Source organism: Squalius cephalus (genome assembly GCF_949319135.1).
Source record: "Squalius cephalus genome assembly, chromosome: 13".
NCBI classification, from domain to species: Eukaryota; Metazoa; Chordata; class Actinopteri; order Cypriniformes; family Leuciscidae; genus Squalius; species Squalius cephalus.
In genome coordinates, this window is record NC_137134.1 from 1,693,462 (window position 1) to 1,709,539 (window position 16,078).

The 16,078-nt window shown below is 37.1% G+C and overlaps 1 long non-coding RNA gene across 1 annotated transcript; it reads right to left on the reverse strand.

The window, feature by feature from the left end:
* Positions 1–2,038: 2,038 nt before the first annotated feature.
* On the reverse strand, positions 2,039–15,013 carry LOC307170436. The gene is made up of 7 exons (XR_013823387.1): positions 14,952–15,013; positions 14,737–14,877; positions 14,420–14,581; positions 13,272–13,408; positions 11,403–11,540; positions 5,399–5,484; positions 2,039–3,334 (listed from the first exon to the last, which is right to left on the reverse strand). It is a non-coding gene; the product is annotated as an uncharacterized lncRNA (long non-coding RNA).
* Positions 15,014–16,078: the final 1,065 nt, after the last annotated feature.

Genomic DNA, 16,078 nt, shown 5'->3' on the forward strand with positions numbered 1-16,078 from the left:
CTCAACACCTAAGTGCGTTTCCTAGATTTGAATCAGCTGTTATTTATATATTTGCATAATACAATCAGCTGTTTCTCAGTAACAATAGAATAAAATACAGGTGATATATTTGTGTTTCAATTCACAATATAATCAGCTGTTTACCTTGACTTTAGCCTGTAAGGTTAGGTTTAGAACATGGTGTTATCTGTACAGTGTTAAAGCATTGGTAAATTTGGTAGTAAAAATCCATTGTTTTGGTCTTGTTTGAGCTTGTGTGTAAAAGAAGTTCAAGCATTTTAAATTTGTGTTAACCCTCTGGGGTCTGAGGTGTTTTTGGGGCCCTTGAGATGTTTTGACATGACCTGACATTTGTGCTTATTTCAGCTACTTACAACATACTATTGGCCAGCATGTAATTTTGTTGTATTCAGCACAAACTCTGCTACAATAATATGTGAGCAAAATGGATGTACATGTTTGCATTTTATAGAAAAAAAATATTATGCGTGGTTAGTATGTTTTGGGAAAAACATTGTCACTGCAATAAGGCCATTTAACACATACTGAATAGTTTTCCATTAGACTTTGGAATTACTATTCTTGTAGGCTAGAATTTTTTTCTACAAAATGAGGTGAAAATCATTCTGACCACTCTTTCACAAACAGCAATATAACGATTTTAATTTTGCATGTCAGTTTTTGTGTCAGCACTGCTGTATGCGTGGGCCATGAATATTAATGTGATTCACACCAGGGGTGTGACTAAAGACACTCCCCCCATGGCTAATGGGCCATCAAGGTGCTGTGAGGCAGCCTGAACAAAGAATGATGAACTAAGAATGATTCACTGATGAATAAAAAGTTAAAAAGAACAGCATTTATTCAAAATAGAAATCTTTTCTAACAATGGAAAGACTAAGTTATTACTATCACTTAATACATCCTTTCCAAAAAAGAAAGAAAAAAAGACCAAACTTTTGTTTTTTTTATAAAAAATATTTTTATTCAAAGAATCCTGAAAAAACTATTACAGGTTATAAAAAAATATATATTAAGCAGCACAACGGTTTCCAACACTGATTTAAAACTCATTGCCGTTTTCTGTGACACACCACAGAGCTCTGTTATAAGCTGCTCCATAAACTCTTTATGGGACAAGTTACCATGTAGCTCTTTGTGCACAATGAAAGAGTTGGTGGAAGCAATGTCCAAGAAGTGTAGAAAAATCTTACTGTACCACTTCATGGTTTTGTGTTGTGCAGTGTAGTACTGTATCAGCCGATCAGACAGGTCCACACCCCCCATGTGTTTGTTGTAGGCAGTCACAGGTGCAGGACATGGAAATGTCTTTGTCCTCCATGTATCTTGTGTTTTTGCCCTCATCTGCGCAGTGTCTCCTGTATAAGCAGAATGGATGTTTTTTGTCATTTCACACAAGAATAGGTTGGCTACTTTTATATTATGACGATGTAAACACAATTAGGCTACATTTCATCTGTAAAATATTACGTCTATGCACTTACTAGGTATGATTTCTCAATCGCACTGAGAACTGAAGGTTCACATTCCTAAAAAACAACATCAAAATAAAACTTTTAGCATACATTATACAAAGTAAACTGCTGAGCAAGTGATGGTTATGGACAAACAATGTATAGTTGATGGGCCATAGAACGGGAAATATCTATTTATGGGCCATAGACCGCGTCACCGCGAGTATCTGTTGATGGGTATCCGCACGCATTTAGTGACACACGCAATGAACAGATCGTTCGCGAACGACACACATCACTACATTTCAAACATTTACACCTGTATTCACAAACAGCTGTGCATAAGGCAGTATTGAAACGTGTCTTAGGCTAACCAAAATCGAGCATTTATATAAAAATATAATGTAGACAGTAGGCTATATCACATATTTTACCGGAGGCTGAAACATATTTGCACTAAATCACATTAGCAGATATTCGCAAACAAGCTACATTACGCATAAAGAAGTATTTTAGCATTATAATCAGTGTCATAAGCTAATCAAAACTGAGTGAAATATATATGAAGTATATAAATTTAGCACTGAAAGATTGCCTACCAGTCTAGTTCACATTTTAACATGTTTCTGTCTATTTATAAATGCATATACCCAGATAGCACACGTACATCACGGAGACGTCTTTAAAAGATCGTAGCGTCTGGTAAACATCGCATTCGAACGACCGTTTTTTAATATTAATGAGCCGTCTTCCTTACCTCTATACGATGTCTATACGATGAATCTTAAATATTTTAAATTGCATGCTGCCACGCGGATCGAGCAGATCAGACGCGGCCGGGTGTCTGACTTGCATTGTGCCACTCGCATCCAAAACACGGAATATACATATTTTAATATAATTATATAAATACATACATGGCTCATTGTTCGTCTTTGATCAGCATACAATTCGACAAGCATTAAAAACATTGTTGCATTTTTCCCTTACCAGTACATGTGAAAACAAAACTGAGTTTTACTGAGGAGATTTTGCGTTGGCTAATGCAGTTTCACCATTTTTTAATTTTCTTACTACATATATTTACGAGGGGCACTTAGCTTTTTTTTTTAGCATAACAAGCTTGATAATTTGAGTAACAATTTAATTTATTCCATGACCCCTGGGGCTTTGTGTCAGGTGATTCTTTGACTATGCCATGCACGGAAATAGTTAAACACACACCAATCCATTTTCATATTTTGTTCCAAATAATGATGCTTTCAAACTCCAAATGAGCAAGGCAAAGCTGGCAATGGTAAAGAAAACCCTTGTAGATATGAGGAAGAAGCCTTAGGAGTAAACAATATGCAAAAGTTAATTTGATTCATAGTACCTCACATATTTAATATTTAATGACATTTACTTTCCAGAGAATTGATTCAACTTTAAATATATTAAAAAAAATTAAGGACACAATGTAATGTAGTAACTGCTGAGAGCATAAAGGTGAATATAGTCACAAAGTCTAGCTTCTGCTGATGAGCTGGTGCTGAAGGATCTTGGAGCGATATGACCCACAACTTACTCCTGCTGGACGAGTTCTGCCAGAATACCTACACGAAAGATCCCTTCCCTAGGAAGTGTTGCAGCTACCATAATACCGGTCTCAAAGATTATAATGAGCTTTAATAGAACAATCTAAAACATTTGCAATGAACAAGGAACAGATCGTGCATGGCAGACACTGGCTATGGACTTCATATTTATTATTTTATTGCATATTTATTATTTAATGAAACATTGATGGCCAGGTGGGTGTGGGAATGAAGGTGGACTAGAGGTAGATCTGTGCATCTGAGGATCAACTTTCTCCTTAGCTGTTTGGTAGAGAAAAGAAAATGAAAAAGATGTTAGAGCATTCTATAAGGAAAGTTACTGTGGGTTAAAATACTTATTTCTCACAAACAACATTGGTAGAAACATGAACACAATACTGTCAACAACCTCCTTAAAGGTGCCATGTGTCATTTCTGGCAAAAAAAAATCAAGTTATACTCCACATTCCATACCAGATGGGGGCAGTATACCTCCAGAAAGTATACCTCCGTGGCTGCCCGCCTGAAGCTAATTTAGCAGCATATCAAGTTTGATTTTCATTAGCAATACCACCACTTCTAGCTAAGTTATCATTAGTCACCAAAAAACATTCGGTCTCATTACACCTTGCAATGTTTTCCGTTACGTTTCGTGCGTCCAGGGTGTGTAAAGCAGAAGCAGCCTGGCCAGCGGCGGAGTATGCGCGATCCGTGAGTGCTGAAGACGTTCTGCACGGCTTTGATGGGTGCGCAGGAGGACACAGGGCGGCGACAGCTTCTTCCAGTGGCGGGAGCTTTTTCCTCAGCGCCGTCAACAGATAGAGCGTTACTAAAACTGTATACACCGCCGCCGACTTGAGCTGCAAAGAAGCTCTGGCCGCCCTGTCAAGGACGCTTGTCAAAAAGTACGGGGAAACTTGACCGCTCTGAATATAGTGAGTGAGTGCGCGCGCGCGGCCGGGGCTAGCTCTCTCTCTCTCTGCTAGTTCTTAGAGGCAGAAGAGCGCGTGCGCGCTTAAAATGTCATATTTTGATATGATCGTTCACCCGCCAGTGTGGCGGATAGCCTTTTGAGATTTTATTTGTGCTTCAGAGCGCGTTTTTTCCCTGCAGCGGGTGGTGGTAAGGGTCTCTTGCCAAGAGCCTCAGCCATCCTTCCGCTCTCTTCCCTGAACTGAAATGTAGTAGTGGGCTGTACTTTACACACGATTGACATCAGGTTCAAGTACGCCCACAAGCCGTGCGAGTTATTCGTGTATTGCATGTTTGGCTGGTGGTTATGTTGCCCGTATACCGCCTCCCATGGCTGAAACTGGTATTACGACACCTGTCGGGCCGTGGCTAGTAATGCTAATGCTAATTAAGGTTGATATCTCTGCAGCACTATAACTTGACATTTTTTTAATGACATCATCGCCCTTATTTCTTCTCATTCTTTTGATGCGTGTAGCTCATTTTTGGGATATTTTTACCTCAATTTTTACACATGGCACCTTTAATAGATACTAAACAGCTGTGGAATTTAAATCAGATTGAACATGATTCTCACAGTATTTAATTTAAAAATTAAAGGTGCTCTAAGCGATGTCACATTTTTTAGGCCAAAACATTTGTCACATACAGCAAGCATCTCCTCACCATCCGCTAGCTGCCTGTCCCCTGAAAACTGTAAAGAAACGCAGTCTCTATAGACAGCCCAGGTTCCACAAACAGCAACAAAAACAAACTGGGCTCACCCACACCACGAAACCCAACAAAATGTTCCAGCCAATAACCAACAAGGAGGATTTGGGGGTGGGGTTTGGGGGGTTAGTGTGCGGATGAGGAAGAGGGAGGGTCGAGCTAGCCTCCGTTTTGTTTGACAAAACTTTCAGTGTCAACAAGAAGTGACGTCACCCAACATCACTTTGAGCACCTTTAAAAAAAAATTTTAAAAAAAAACTTTGTTTTGCTCGTTTACCAGTATTGCTGAGATCAAATGTTAACTGGTAGGAGCAGCACCGTGTCCTAACCAGACACGATAAGATTCTAGTGACAAAAATGTGTCACAGTGGTAAAAATCACAGCTAATCAGAAGAGCGCGCGCTCAGCAAGCTCCAAGCACTCAACGAAATGGATAATTACACAAATCCATGAATATTACACCTTTTTTTAACATTATTAAAAATACATAATACATAAAAAGTTACTGAAACAATTGTCTGGTTAAACAGTTTGAACATTCTTGTTCACTTTTTTTTGTTCACAAGTGAGTTCCTTTCAGTACGGCTATAAAAGACAAACAAAATGATTTTCAAACTTGCATACTCTTTTAACATTAAATAATGCACATATACAGTACTATACCTGAAATCATCATACTTTCTGTTGTTCCAGCGGTGACGTCGCAGAAATAGTCTGGTTAGGACACGGTGTTGCACATATCCACTCGTCTGAAAGTAAATGAACATAGCCATTGTATTACATGTAACAATTGTGGTAATTACATGTATACCCCATTAACAGTTACGGCTCATAAATACATGTAGAATATAGAGGTGGGATATATATCGTTTAGACAAAAATATCCAAATTGTTGTCTGGACGATATGCAAAATTGGGATATCGAATATTTCATAATTTGTACAATCCGACCCCCCAAACATGAAAAGAGCTGAAAGTTAAAGAGAAATCAAATAACGCACACTATAACCTTCTAAATGATTATATGTAGCGATTTTTAATACTGTAGGCTACTATTCCCGGAAGCAACCTCCGAGTGGCCCAGTCCATGGTCCCGTGTCGTCAAAACGCACATTCATACGTAAATTCGAAATAGTGCGCGCAGAAGCACATGCGTAAAACCGTTTTGTAAAATGATTATACTAATTATTTTTATTTTATCATATGTCATTTTACAAAAGGACATTTTACAAACCTACGTTTTGCGCATGTGCTCCTGCACGCACTTTTCCAGTCACAACACAGCAATCAGAGGAGGACGCGCTGAAAACTGCAATGCTGTTCTCTTCCTTCATAACTCATACTGAGAAGGTTTGAGTTGCAGAGGAATTTGTGACTGTTTCAGCTGTTCAACCACATCAAAGTTTCGTAATTAGTAAGTCCGTGCTTTTTCTCTTTTTGTTCTTATGTGCTGAAGGGCCGCTGTGCCTTGGTGAAACGGTGTTTGTACGTGCAAGAGCTCTTTTCCAAAACGCCATAAACCTAAAAAGCTGCCTCAAAGAACCAGCAAAAGTAATGATTACGATTAAGACATTTTAATTGTTTATTAATTTCTGTGTCAGCTGCAAAGATGAAGTTGACGATAGGCTATTGACTCGCGATCTTCGCAGTAGGCTAGTTAACGCACCGGAGAAATTCACATTTATTTTAGGCTACATAGTTTAATTTTGTTTTGGGTGGTTTTGTTTAGAACCAGCTTTCTGTAAATATATTTCACATTTTTTAGACCTGTGATGCGAGTAGGCTACGGTCCAGTTCATGATGATCTCTAGTTCAAGCACCTTACGTTGTGATTGCCAGCCTATATTTACTTTTTATGTATTAAATCCAGGAAATTGGTAAATGAAAAAAATATTAAAATTAAGATACAATTAATACAAAACGAAATTCGTTTTAAAGAAAGGCTTTGTGCTTTCTGTTTTGAGGTCTCTGTGAAAGTTTGAAAGTCTTTTAGTGCCGCTTTCAGAGCCCTCGCGTCCATAATGGAGAACTGTCACGAAATATTATTTTTTCCTCATAAATGCAAACACGAAAAATAAAAGACAAAAGTATTTTTTAAAAAGACAAACCATCAATTTTTTAAATTTTTTTGGGGATTTATAGCGTTTTGGGGAAAAAAATGGATGGATTTATAGCGTTTTGGGGAAAAAAATGGATGGATTTATAGCGTTTTGAAAATAATTAGTTTTACTTTGAATTTATCATCATCAATATTGTTGTTTGATTTAATAATCACTGTTGCAAGAAGTGCCTAGTTCCGTTTTTTTTTTTTTTTTTGGTAAGTGGAAAAAGTAGGGGCTAACTCAGATTCTGTTTAGTTAGCTCCTTTATTTTTCTTATTTTTTTTCTATAGCCTACAATAATAGGTCAAATGCAGCAAGTCAAAAGACCAACTGGACCTTCTTTGCCAGTTTGCACACATTTCTCTAAAGGATGGCAAAAATATCGTCTGAATATCGATATAGAGATATTGGAAAAAAATATCGAGATATTAATTTTTGTCAATATCTCCCACCCCTAGTAGAATATTAAACCTACATTTCATATAAATATTTTAGCAAAACTTATGTTTTAGTCAGAATGTTAGAAATCAAACTTACCTTTCATCTCAATGATCCCAAAGGAACTAGTTTCTCAGCAGCTGCGGAATTTTACTTTGCTCCGGTTAGTAATGCGGCAAAAAGTAAACACAGAACAGAAGCGCACTACAGTGTGTGTAGTACATGTGTGTACCGGCTCACTCGGTTGCCTAAGTAATCAATATCACTCCGCTGCTGCTGTAGAGGCTTATTATTACAGGGAACAAATTATAACTAATGCAATGTGATGAAAGGTAAGTTTGATTTCTAACATTATTCTCTCAACGGACATTTGCATCGATAGTCTAGTGTTATAATTGATTTGCGTTTTGCGTTTGGTGCACTGTGGTGTGGGTAAAACGTTTTTTAATGGCTGGTTAACATCTACCATTGACTCGCGCTAGCCTAGCATCGGCTAACTATCCAAATATAAGGACTGGATAATTTTAAAAAAAAAATGTCTCCACTGATGAATAACAACCAGGCTGACTTAAAAATGAGGTCCGATGTACACTGAAGCGTTTTTTTTTTTTACTATCAGATTTAATGTTATACCTTGACAAACTATACATCATTAAAAAGATATAAGACTCAAGTTTCAGTATTTGACCACTATTGTATTCTGAGAAATTTATAGGAACAGTTATTTCTTAATTTCTGTCAGGAGTTATGAAATTAAAAAATGAGTCGATACCTTTAATATGAATTATGCGCGTCAGCCGCTTTCATTCATAAAAAACTCCCGTGCCGTCGTCATGACAGCGATACACAAAACAACGTCCTTCCGGGCTTTTAGCTAAAAAATGTGCAGATTTGGAGAAATATTGATAGATTCTCATAGGTTTACATCAGATTTCTATTGACAGGAATAATATTTATTGAATTTATACCCAAATGCGTCGATGTAATCTTTATGAGCGTTTGGCACTCTTATTTACTGTTTTCAATTCATACCAATAGCCTGAGGGCGCTATTATGCACAATAATAGTCCATATATGGAACATGAAGAAGAGCCATAATCATGTGACATTCCAGGACGTCACTGATACACACACAGCTACAGAGATCGCGCTGTAACATGCAGATAAAGATGTTTTGAAGACAATAAATATGATTGCAATGATATTTGATTTGCCTGTGTTTTTCAAGCCATGCCAGGTATTTTCATAATAATAGATTATATTTATAATGTAATGCTAATCTATATAGAACATCATTGTGCAGAATATGATCAAATAGTATATTTTCTGTCTGATTTTTTTATCTGATGCCAAATTAGATCACAGAAGATTATTTAAAACACTTCACTTGCTTTTAAAGTAAGTTTGGAGCACAAACATGGTTTTAATCTCATAAATTGTCATGTATTGATGGTGTGCTAAACTAACATGCTAGCTAGCTCTAGGTGCTTCTATCTTGAAAAAAATTTAACTAAATACAGAGTTTTAGACTTATCATCTTCATATTTTAAATATAATATGGTCAGACATGTGGCTTTAGCTGCAGTGCATTTCTAGATTGCTACAGTGTCAACTGTCAACTTATTTTCATGAAGATGTTTCATAAAAATAAATTTCTAATAACTTTACAAAACTTTAAAGCTATTTAAAACAATTTTTGTCATTATGACAATAATTAATTCTACATTTACAATAAACTGCCAGGTGTCAGCTTTCAAATGAGATCATACTTGTGCTTTTAGTACAAAGGGTTCATGAACTGTATCTGTTTCAGTTTGGGTATGTCATTTCTGGGGATTTTTCAAAAGTGGGGTTGCAGCTTAACAGGTTAACCACCTTTAGTGGATATGTAGCCTTAGTGAGTTAAATTTTTTACTATGTAATTTGTATGACTTTTGTTTTTATTGTGTTTTTATTATGTTTCTGTGAAGTACCTTGGTCAGCAGAAATGCTGTTTTAAGGTGCTATATAAATAAAAGTGACCTTGACCTGATGCTTGACTTTGCTTACTCGTTCATCCAGACAGCACTCAAAACGCTATTATAAAACAGAGCCTACCTATGAGTCATACCAGTTTTTTCTTACTTTTGTTAATATTATTGGATTAAACTGGCTTCTGCTTTACAACTTGTTTATACATGTTGAAAGTGTAGGAAGGTCCTCATCACCCAAGGTTTGGCCTGCAATTTATAAAAGTTAGTTCCAATCCTTGATTCTGATTGATCAATAGCTGTTTTATTCACAATAAAACACGGCCATGACCGCTTCACCCAACGGTTCTATAATTAGGCCTATTTTTTAAATTACAATTATATATGCATTTGTCAAAACCGAGACTATCAAGCATCAAAATAAAATTTATTAATATGTATTTGCGCCTTCTATTTTGTCTGAAAACTTCCAACACTCTTATAGGCGTCGGTTGCAGTTCTATTTCTAGCACGCGGTTTCGGCGCGGCTCGAGAAGTGTGTGTGTCACGCAGGCATTGTGCTCTAACACAAGCTCTAACCAGTTAACATGAGAGCCGACATAAAAACGGACACTCCACGCCACGCAGAGAGAAATGTGATGCAGTGGCAGATCCAGAGTGAGACAGAAACACTAGTGGTTAATAAGGCTGTTCACTTTTTACTAAAATTTTTATTTATCCGATTACTCGATTAAATCGATGGAATAATCAGTAGAATACTGGATTACTAAAATAATTGATAGCTACAGCCCCACAATACTGACATTCACAGACAGAGCGTTCTCTTTTGTCTTATCGCAGTTAAATAGTTTAAAAGCATTTGCATGAATAGGAGGGTGACCATATAATGTAACGATAGTTAAAAAATCCTAATTACAATATTGTATAGACGACATTGTATCATATGATGCTCAGTTTCTTCATATTGCGTTTGTAGAGAACACCACCAAATCAGTAAAAGAACAAATATTGCATTACGAAATATCTCCATGCTGAGCCTGTTTTTGCCTTCCTGGTTTTCCCTGCTTGAGAATTCCTGTCCAATGAAAAGGGGTGTCGAAATTAATCGTTTCTACGATGCATCGTGATGCAGACGAGGACGATTCGTTATCGGTTCAGTAATAGACAATAACCGATTATAATGTACTGACGCTTTCCTGATGTCATTTGTCGCGTACGTGCTTTGTCGCGGGAGCATCCAATGGCAGAGGGAGGCGAGACGCGAGTAATTAAAGATGCTATAACTACTTTAAAAGCCGACATCTGGGCACATTTCAGCTTTTATGAACAACCTGGTAAGTTCGACCTGCAGAAGACGCACAAATAGAATATGCAGGAGGTAATGCCACTAACTTGATAAACGATGTTAGCCGTTTTCACCGCGAGCTGTTAACGCCTGTCAGAGTCTGAATGCTTTAGAGATGCACGGATGAGCTCCAACGTCACCCGAATCCAAAAACAAATCATCCACTCGCTCCAATAACTTTCTCTGATTTAAGTATCCGCACCCAATGGTCAAATGACAATTATTCTGTGTTGTTACACGTGAGTATAAATGGATGATCGTCAACTTTAACAGTGGATTCGGCCACGGTTGATGCACATCTTTAATGGTAACATAATACACTGATTAATGAGCGCTGCTTTTAAATTAACATTTCTTTAAAACAAAAAATTTATTTGACAGATTTTCCTTTTCTTAAGGGCATAAACAAGCTTTACGTCCTTAAAAAGTGACCGTTACAGAATATAATCAGAGTTATTTTAATTTATTCTGGTTGTTCCAAGCTTTATAATGGTAGTCAATGGGGGGCCAACTGAAACCAACAGAAGCACATCCATCCGTTATAAAAGTGCTCCAGGGGTTAATAAAGGCCTTCTGAAGTGAATCGATGGGATTTTGTAATAAAAATATCAATTTTTAATTCTTTATAAAGTAAAACTATCTTCTGACAGACTGCCTTGCGTATTAAATTTGAAAGCGTAACTGACGAAGTGTATGACGTAGCAGAAGCATTTTGAACTGCAAGGTGTTGTTGACTGTGAAAATCTGTAGATTAAATACATCATTACTGCAACAACAACAACAACAAAAAATTTTTTTTTAAAATAAAGTACCTGATAGTGGAGTTTGTGGGAGAAGAGACAAGATCTATAGCAAAATGAGCCTCTCACGGTGGCTCCATACAAAGATCAGTTGCCGATGGAGGTGCCACAGCCAATCAGGACTGAGTCAGGTAAGCAGAATAAAATACACTGTAAACAAACAGTATTAAAACAAAAAGTAAAATCACTAGTACATGACCTTCCATGGCTTAATTCTTCCATAAATTAAATTATCATATTATATATCATTAAATTATGTTTTTCAGGATTGGTTGTTGAATAAAATGTTATGCTAGTAACAATTAATAACTACTAGATATAATATAATAACTACAACTCCCGATTCGATACTATCACGATACTTGGGTGCAGATACGATATGCATTGTGATTTGACACATTTCATCCTCTGTTGGAACAAAAGTGGCTAACTTCTATCAACCTCATCTATAAGCAAGGACAAAAATAAAACAATTTAATTTTCTACTAAGCAATACATTAAAATGTAGCAAAATTAATAAACACTAATCATGAGCACATTGGATTTTTATTATGTAGCTCAGAATAAATAAATAAATAAATAAATAAATAAATAAAATAAACTGAATGAATGTCACGTGACCTTAGGCTATATATATACGACGACCATTGTAATTTGCATCAGATGACCGTTATTATTTACTCAGCCTACTGTACCCTCAACATTTTTATGAATTTTCCCACATCAATAACCTGTAATTAGCTGTATATATTTTGTATCTGTTCATTCGTTATACGTGTTTTTACTTCTGTTGTTTTATTCATTCATTATAAGCCGGCTTTAGTTTGTTTGTAGTTCGTCGTCAGTTCGTCAAATTGTTGGTAAGTATGAATTAAGCAGCCTTTTGATATGTTGAAGTTTATTATAAAGAATTATTATACATTAATATAACACACAGACACAATAAACCACAAATACAAACACTAAAAACAAATACCGGAAAAGATTAGGGTGCGTTTTTTTTTTCTTTCCTCACAAAACAGCTGTGAGTGACGACACATGGAGCGGAAAAAAAAAGCTGTTCTGATTGGTTTAGACCTGGGCGTCCAAACTCGGCCCTGGAAGGCCGCTGTCCTGTAGAGTTTAGCTCCAACTCGCCTCAACAAAGCTAATAAAAGCTTGATTAGGTTGTTAACCCCTTGCTCATCACCCCCAATTTTGGCAAGTGCTGCATACATGAAATGCCCAAAATAAAAAGGTTACTGCTCATAAGTAATTCTGAATAGAAACATAACACACATACATTTAGAAAGCCAACCCTTGAGAGTTTATAGTTCAAGACTCAAAATTAACCAGACTGTTATTAATATTGAGATATATAAGCTCAAACATATTTTTAACTAAAATAATCTGGGATCACCAGTGATCCCTGTCAGGTAAGGGGTTAAGGTGTTTAATTCGGGTTGGAGCTGAATTCTTCAGGACAAAGGCTCAACAGGAGCAAAATTGGAGGCCCCTGGTTAACCTTAGACGATGAGAAGAATTAACGTACAAATGTGAAGCGCTGTTCTACTTAACACTGGTTTCCGAAACCTTAACGTTAGTGGACGTTATCGAGTGTACAATCAGTCCAATTTTGCACACTCAACGGCTGTCCGAAATCTCTTATTCATTTTCCTTCACTCCTCCAAATTAACTGTGTTAAGTGAGCCGTACCATGCAGTGGAAAAGCGCCATTAGCGGCCCAATGTAGGGACGATGTGTGCACGAGGGAGAGAGAGGCCCGATAACACAAGCGTGCACGAATTAAGTTACACAAGCACTAAACATATATGATGGTCATTATGCAAGACACACTATTTGTTAACATGCATGTTAATATGTCGTGTTAAACACGATTACCTTCACGACGATGACACACATTCAACGCTCTCCGTCGACTCGTCTCGAACTCCTCTCCTCCTGATCCGGAGCCCGGAGGCGCGCGCACACGCACACACACAAAAGTGACATCAGCATCGAACAGCCAATCGCATGCCCTGAAACAAGAGAATCGGAATTCACTTCTCGCGAGAGACTAATTCAATACTCTCATCTGAAGATTCGATTGAAGAATATAAAATACATAAATGCATTTAGACAACAAGAAGAAAATATCTTGCTATAACAAGAACATGTGTTTGTCTTATTTATACTCCACAATATAAACTAACTAAATACTCAATTTATTTAATAAAAAAATTCAGTAAAACGTCAAATTGTATAACAAATTAAAATAACTTTTACTTTTAAAATGCTATTTATTCCTGGGAGGCAAAGCTGAATGTTTAGCATATACTCCAGTGTCACAAGATTCTTTGGAAATCATTCTAATTTGATTAAATGCCCAAGTAACATTTTCTATTATCAAAGGATTATCACCATCATCACTGGAATAAATAACATTTTTAGATATTTACATACAATTATTTTAAAGTGTAAAAAATAACTTTTTTTTTTTTTTTTTTTGCATAAGATACGTATTTCAAAAGCTATATACATGTCTTTCTTACCAGTCTTAAACTTTTGTGCCTGTGTAGACTTAATATGCAAAAGCCTCTAAGGGCCGACTGACAATTTCTTATGAAAAGAGCATTTTTATTATACATTTCTTAGGTTCAGTAATTTCACTTTAATGGAAAGGTAAAGGTCCTGTTCATCTCCATTAAAAACATAGGAGCCTGCTAAAGAAACTCACATTCAGAAAATTTCAGCCGGAGCTTAGAGACTTTTGAATCTGAAGTCTTCATCCTTTGAGTGCAAGAGAGGATGTTTTGAAGTGTATGTACATCAGTTGTGTTAATGCAGTTTAGTTAGTCTAGTCTTGGTAGGCCAGTCAACAAACAAGAAAAAAGGTTTTTTTTCTGTTAAGGTCTTAAAACTATGGCTTGCAATGAACCATCCTATTGGACACTGAGAAGAAGAGCAAAGGACAAGGTGGATCAACAACTGCAGACAATACAAACTACAGCTTGGGGAGAGGAGTTGGGCTGCATGCACAGTGGCAATACCTGTCAGTGTCAAACTGAGGATGAAGACACATGTATGGACTGTCTCTCATGTTGATGAGAATGAAGGTGTCAATATGGCAAGTGTTCTTGACGACAGTGAATCAGACACGGAGTCCGAATCTGATCCAACTTCCCTGGAAGACGATTTGGCAACTTGGGCAACTGAACAAAAAAAAAAAATCACACACGTTGCATTGAATTCATTATTAGATATACTGCGTCAGCATAGTTTAAATCTGCCAAAAGACTCAAGGACATTGCTGGGAACAATGCGTTTGAACCCTGAAACACAAGACAAGGCTGGTGGCCAATATTACCATTTCGTATTGCTGAAATCCATTACAGAGGCGCTACACCAGAACATCGACATTCTGAGCAGCATTGACACGCTGGAGCTTCAGGTCAACATTGATGGTTTGCCCCTCTTCAAGAGTTCAGCAACACAGTTCTGGCCCATTCTAGCAACACTGCAAAATATCAGACAAGAGGAACCAGTGACAATAGGCTTATTTTGTGGTACATGTAAACCTACCTCGCTAACTGAGTATCTTGAAGACTTCATCGCTGAAGTAAATGAATTGGCCAATGGATTTGAATTTGAAGGAGTGAGGTTAACTTTACAACTGTCATCAATGGTTTGCGACGCACCTGCTCGTGCATTCCTGAAAAATGTTAAAGGTCACACAGGCTATCATGGATGCGAAAAATGCACAGAAGATGGCGTGATGGCCCAAACGCCTCCACAGCCGCTCACTTAATCTCAGAAGTGACTAACAGACTCGATGCGATATCACCCGATGCTCCTAAATTTATGATGGGAGATTTTAACCATTGCCAGATTCACAAGACACTAAAAACTTACGAGCAGTATATCACCTGCGCAACAACTAAGAACAACACTACTCTTGACCTGTGCCTAGGCTCAGTACCTGGCGCTTTTAAATCTATGCCCAAGCCTGCTTTTGGAGCATCGTACCACAACAGTGTCCTCTTGATACCTACTTATAGTCCCATCTGCAAGCGACAGGTGAAGACTGTAAAAACAGTGAAATGCTGGACAGAAAATAGCATTGCCAGCTTACAGGCATGTTTTGAATGTACAGACTGGGATGTGTTTTACAGCTCCTGCAATGATCTAAATGAACTAACACAAACTGTGACATCTTATATATCTTTCTGTGTAGACAGTAATATCCCATGTAAAAACATAACAATATTCCCTAACAACAAACCATGGGTTACTAAAGAATTAAAGAGCATTCTAAATAAAAAGAAACGTATTTTTTATACAGGGAGTAGCCAGGAAAAGAAAGAAATTAATAGAGAAGTAAGGAATGGGATAAGGAAAGCAAAAAGGGCGTATAAGGATAAGATAGAGCACAAGTATAGTAGTGGAGACCTTCGGGCAGCTTGGAGGGGAATTAAAGAAATGTCCTCAGTCACCCAGGGAAATGGAGACAGTAGGAAACCTATAACAATTACGGGGACAATTGATGCTAATCTCCCGAACGCTTTTAATACTTTTTATTCTCGCTTCGAAAAAAATTACCCTTCTAGAAACGTTACTTGTATAGGAGAAACAATATTGTCTCAAAATGAGATCACTGTCAGTCAAGAGTGCGTTAGGGACCATCTGAAGAGAGTAAATATAAGGAAGGC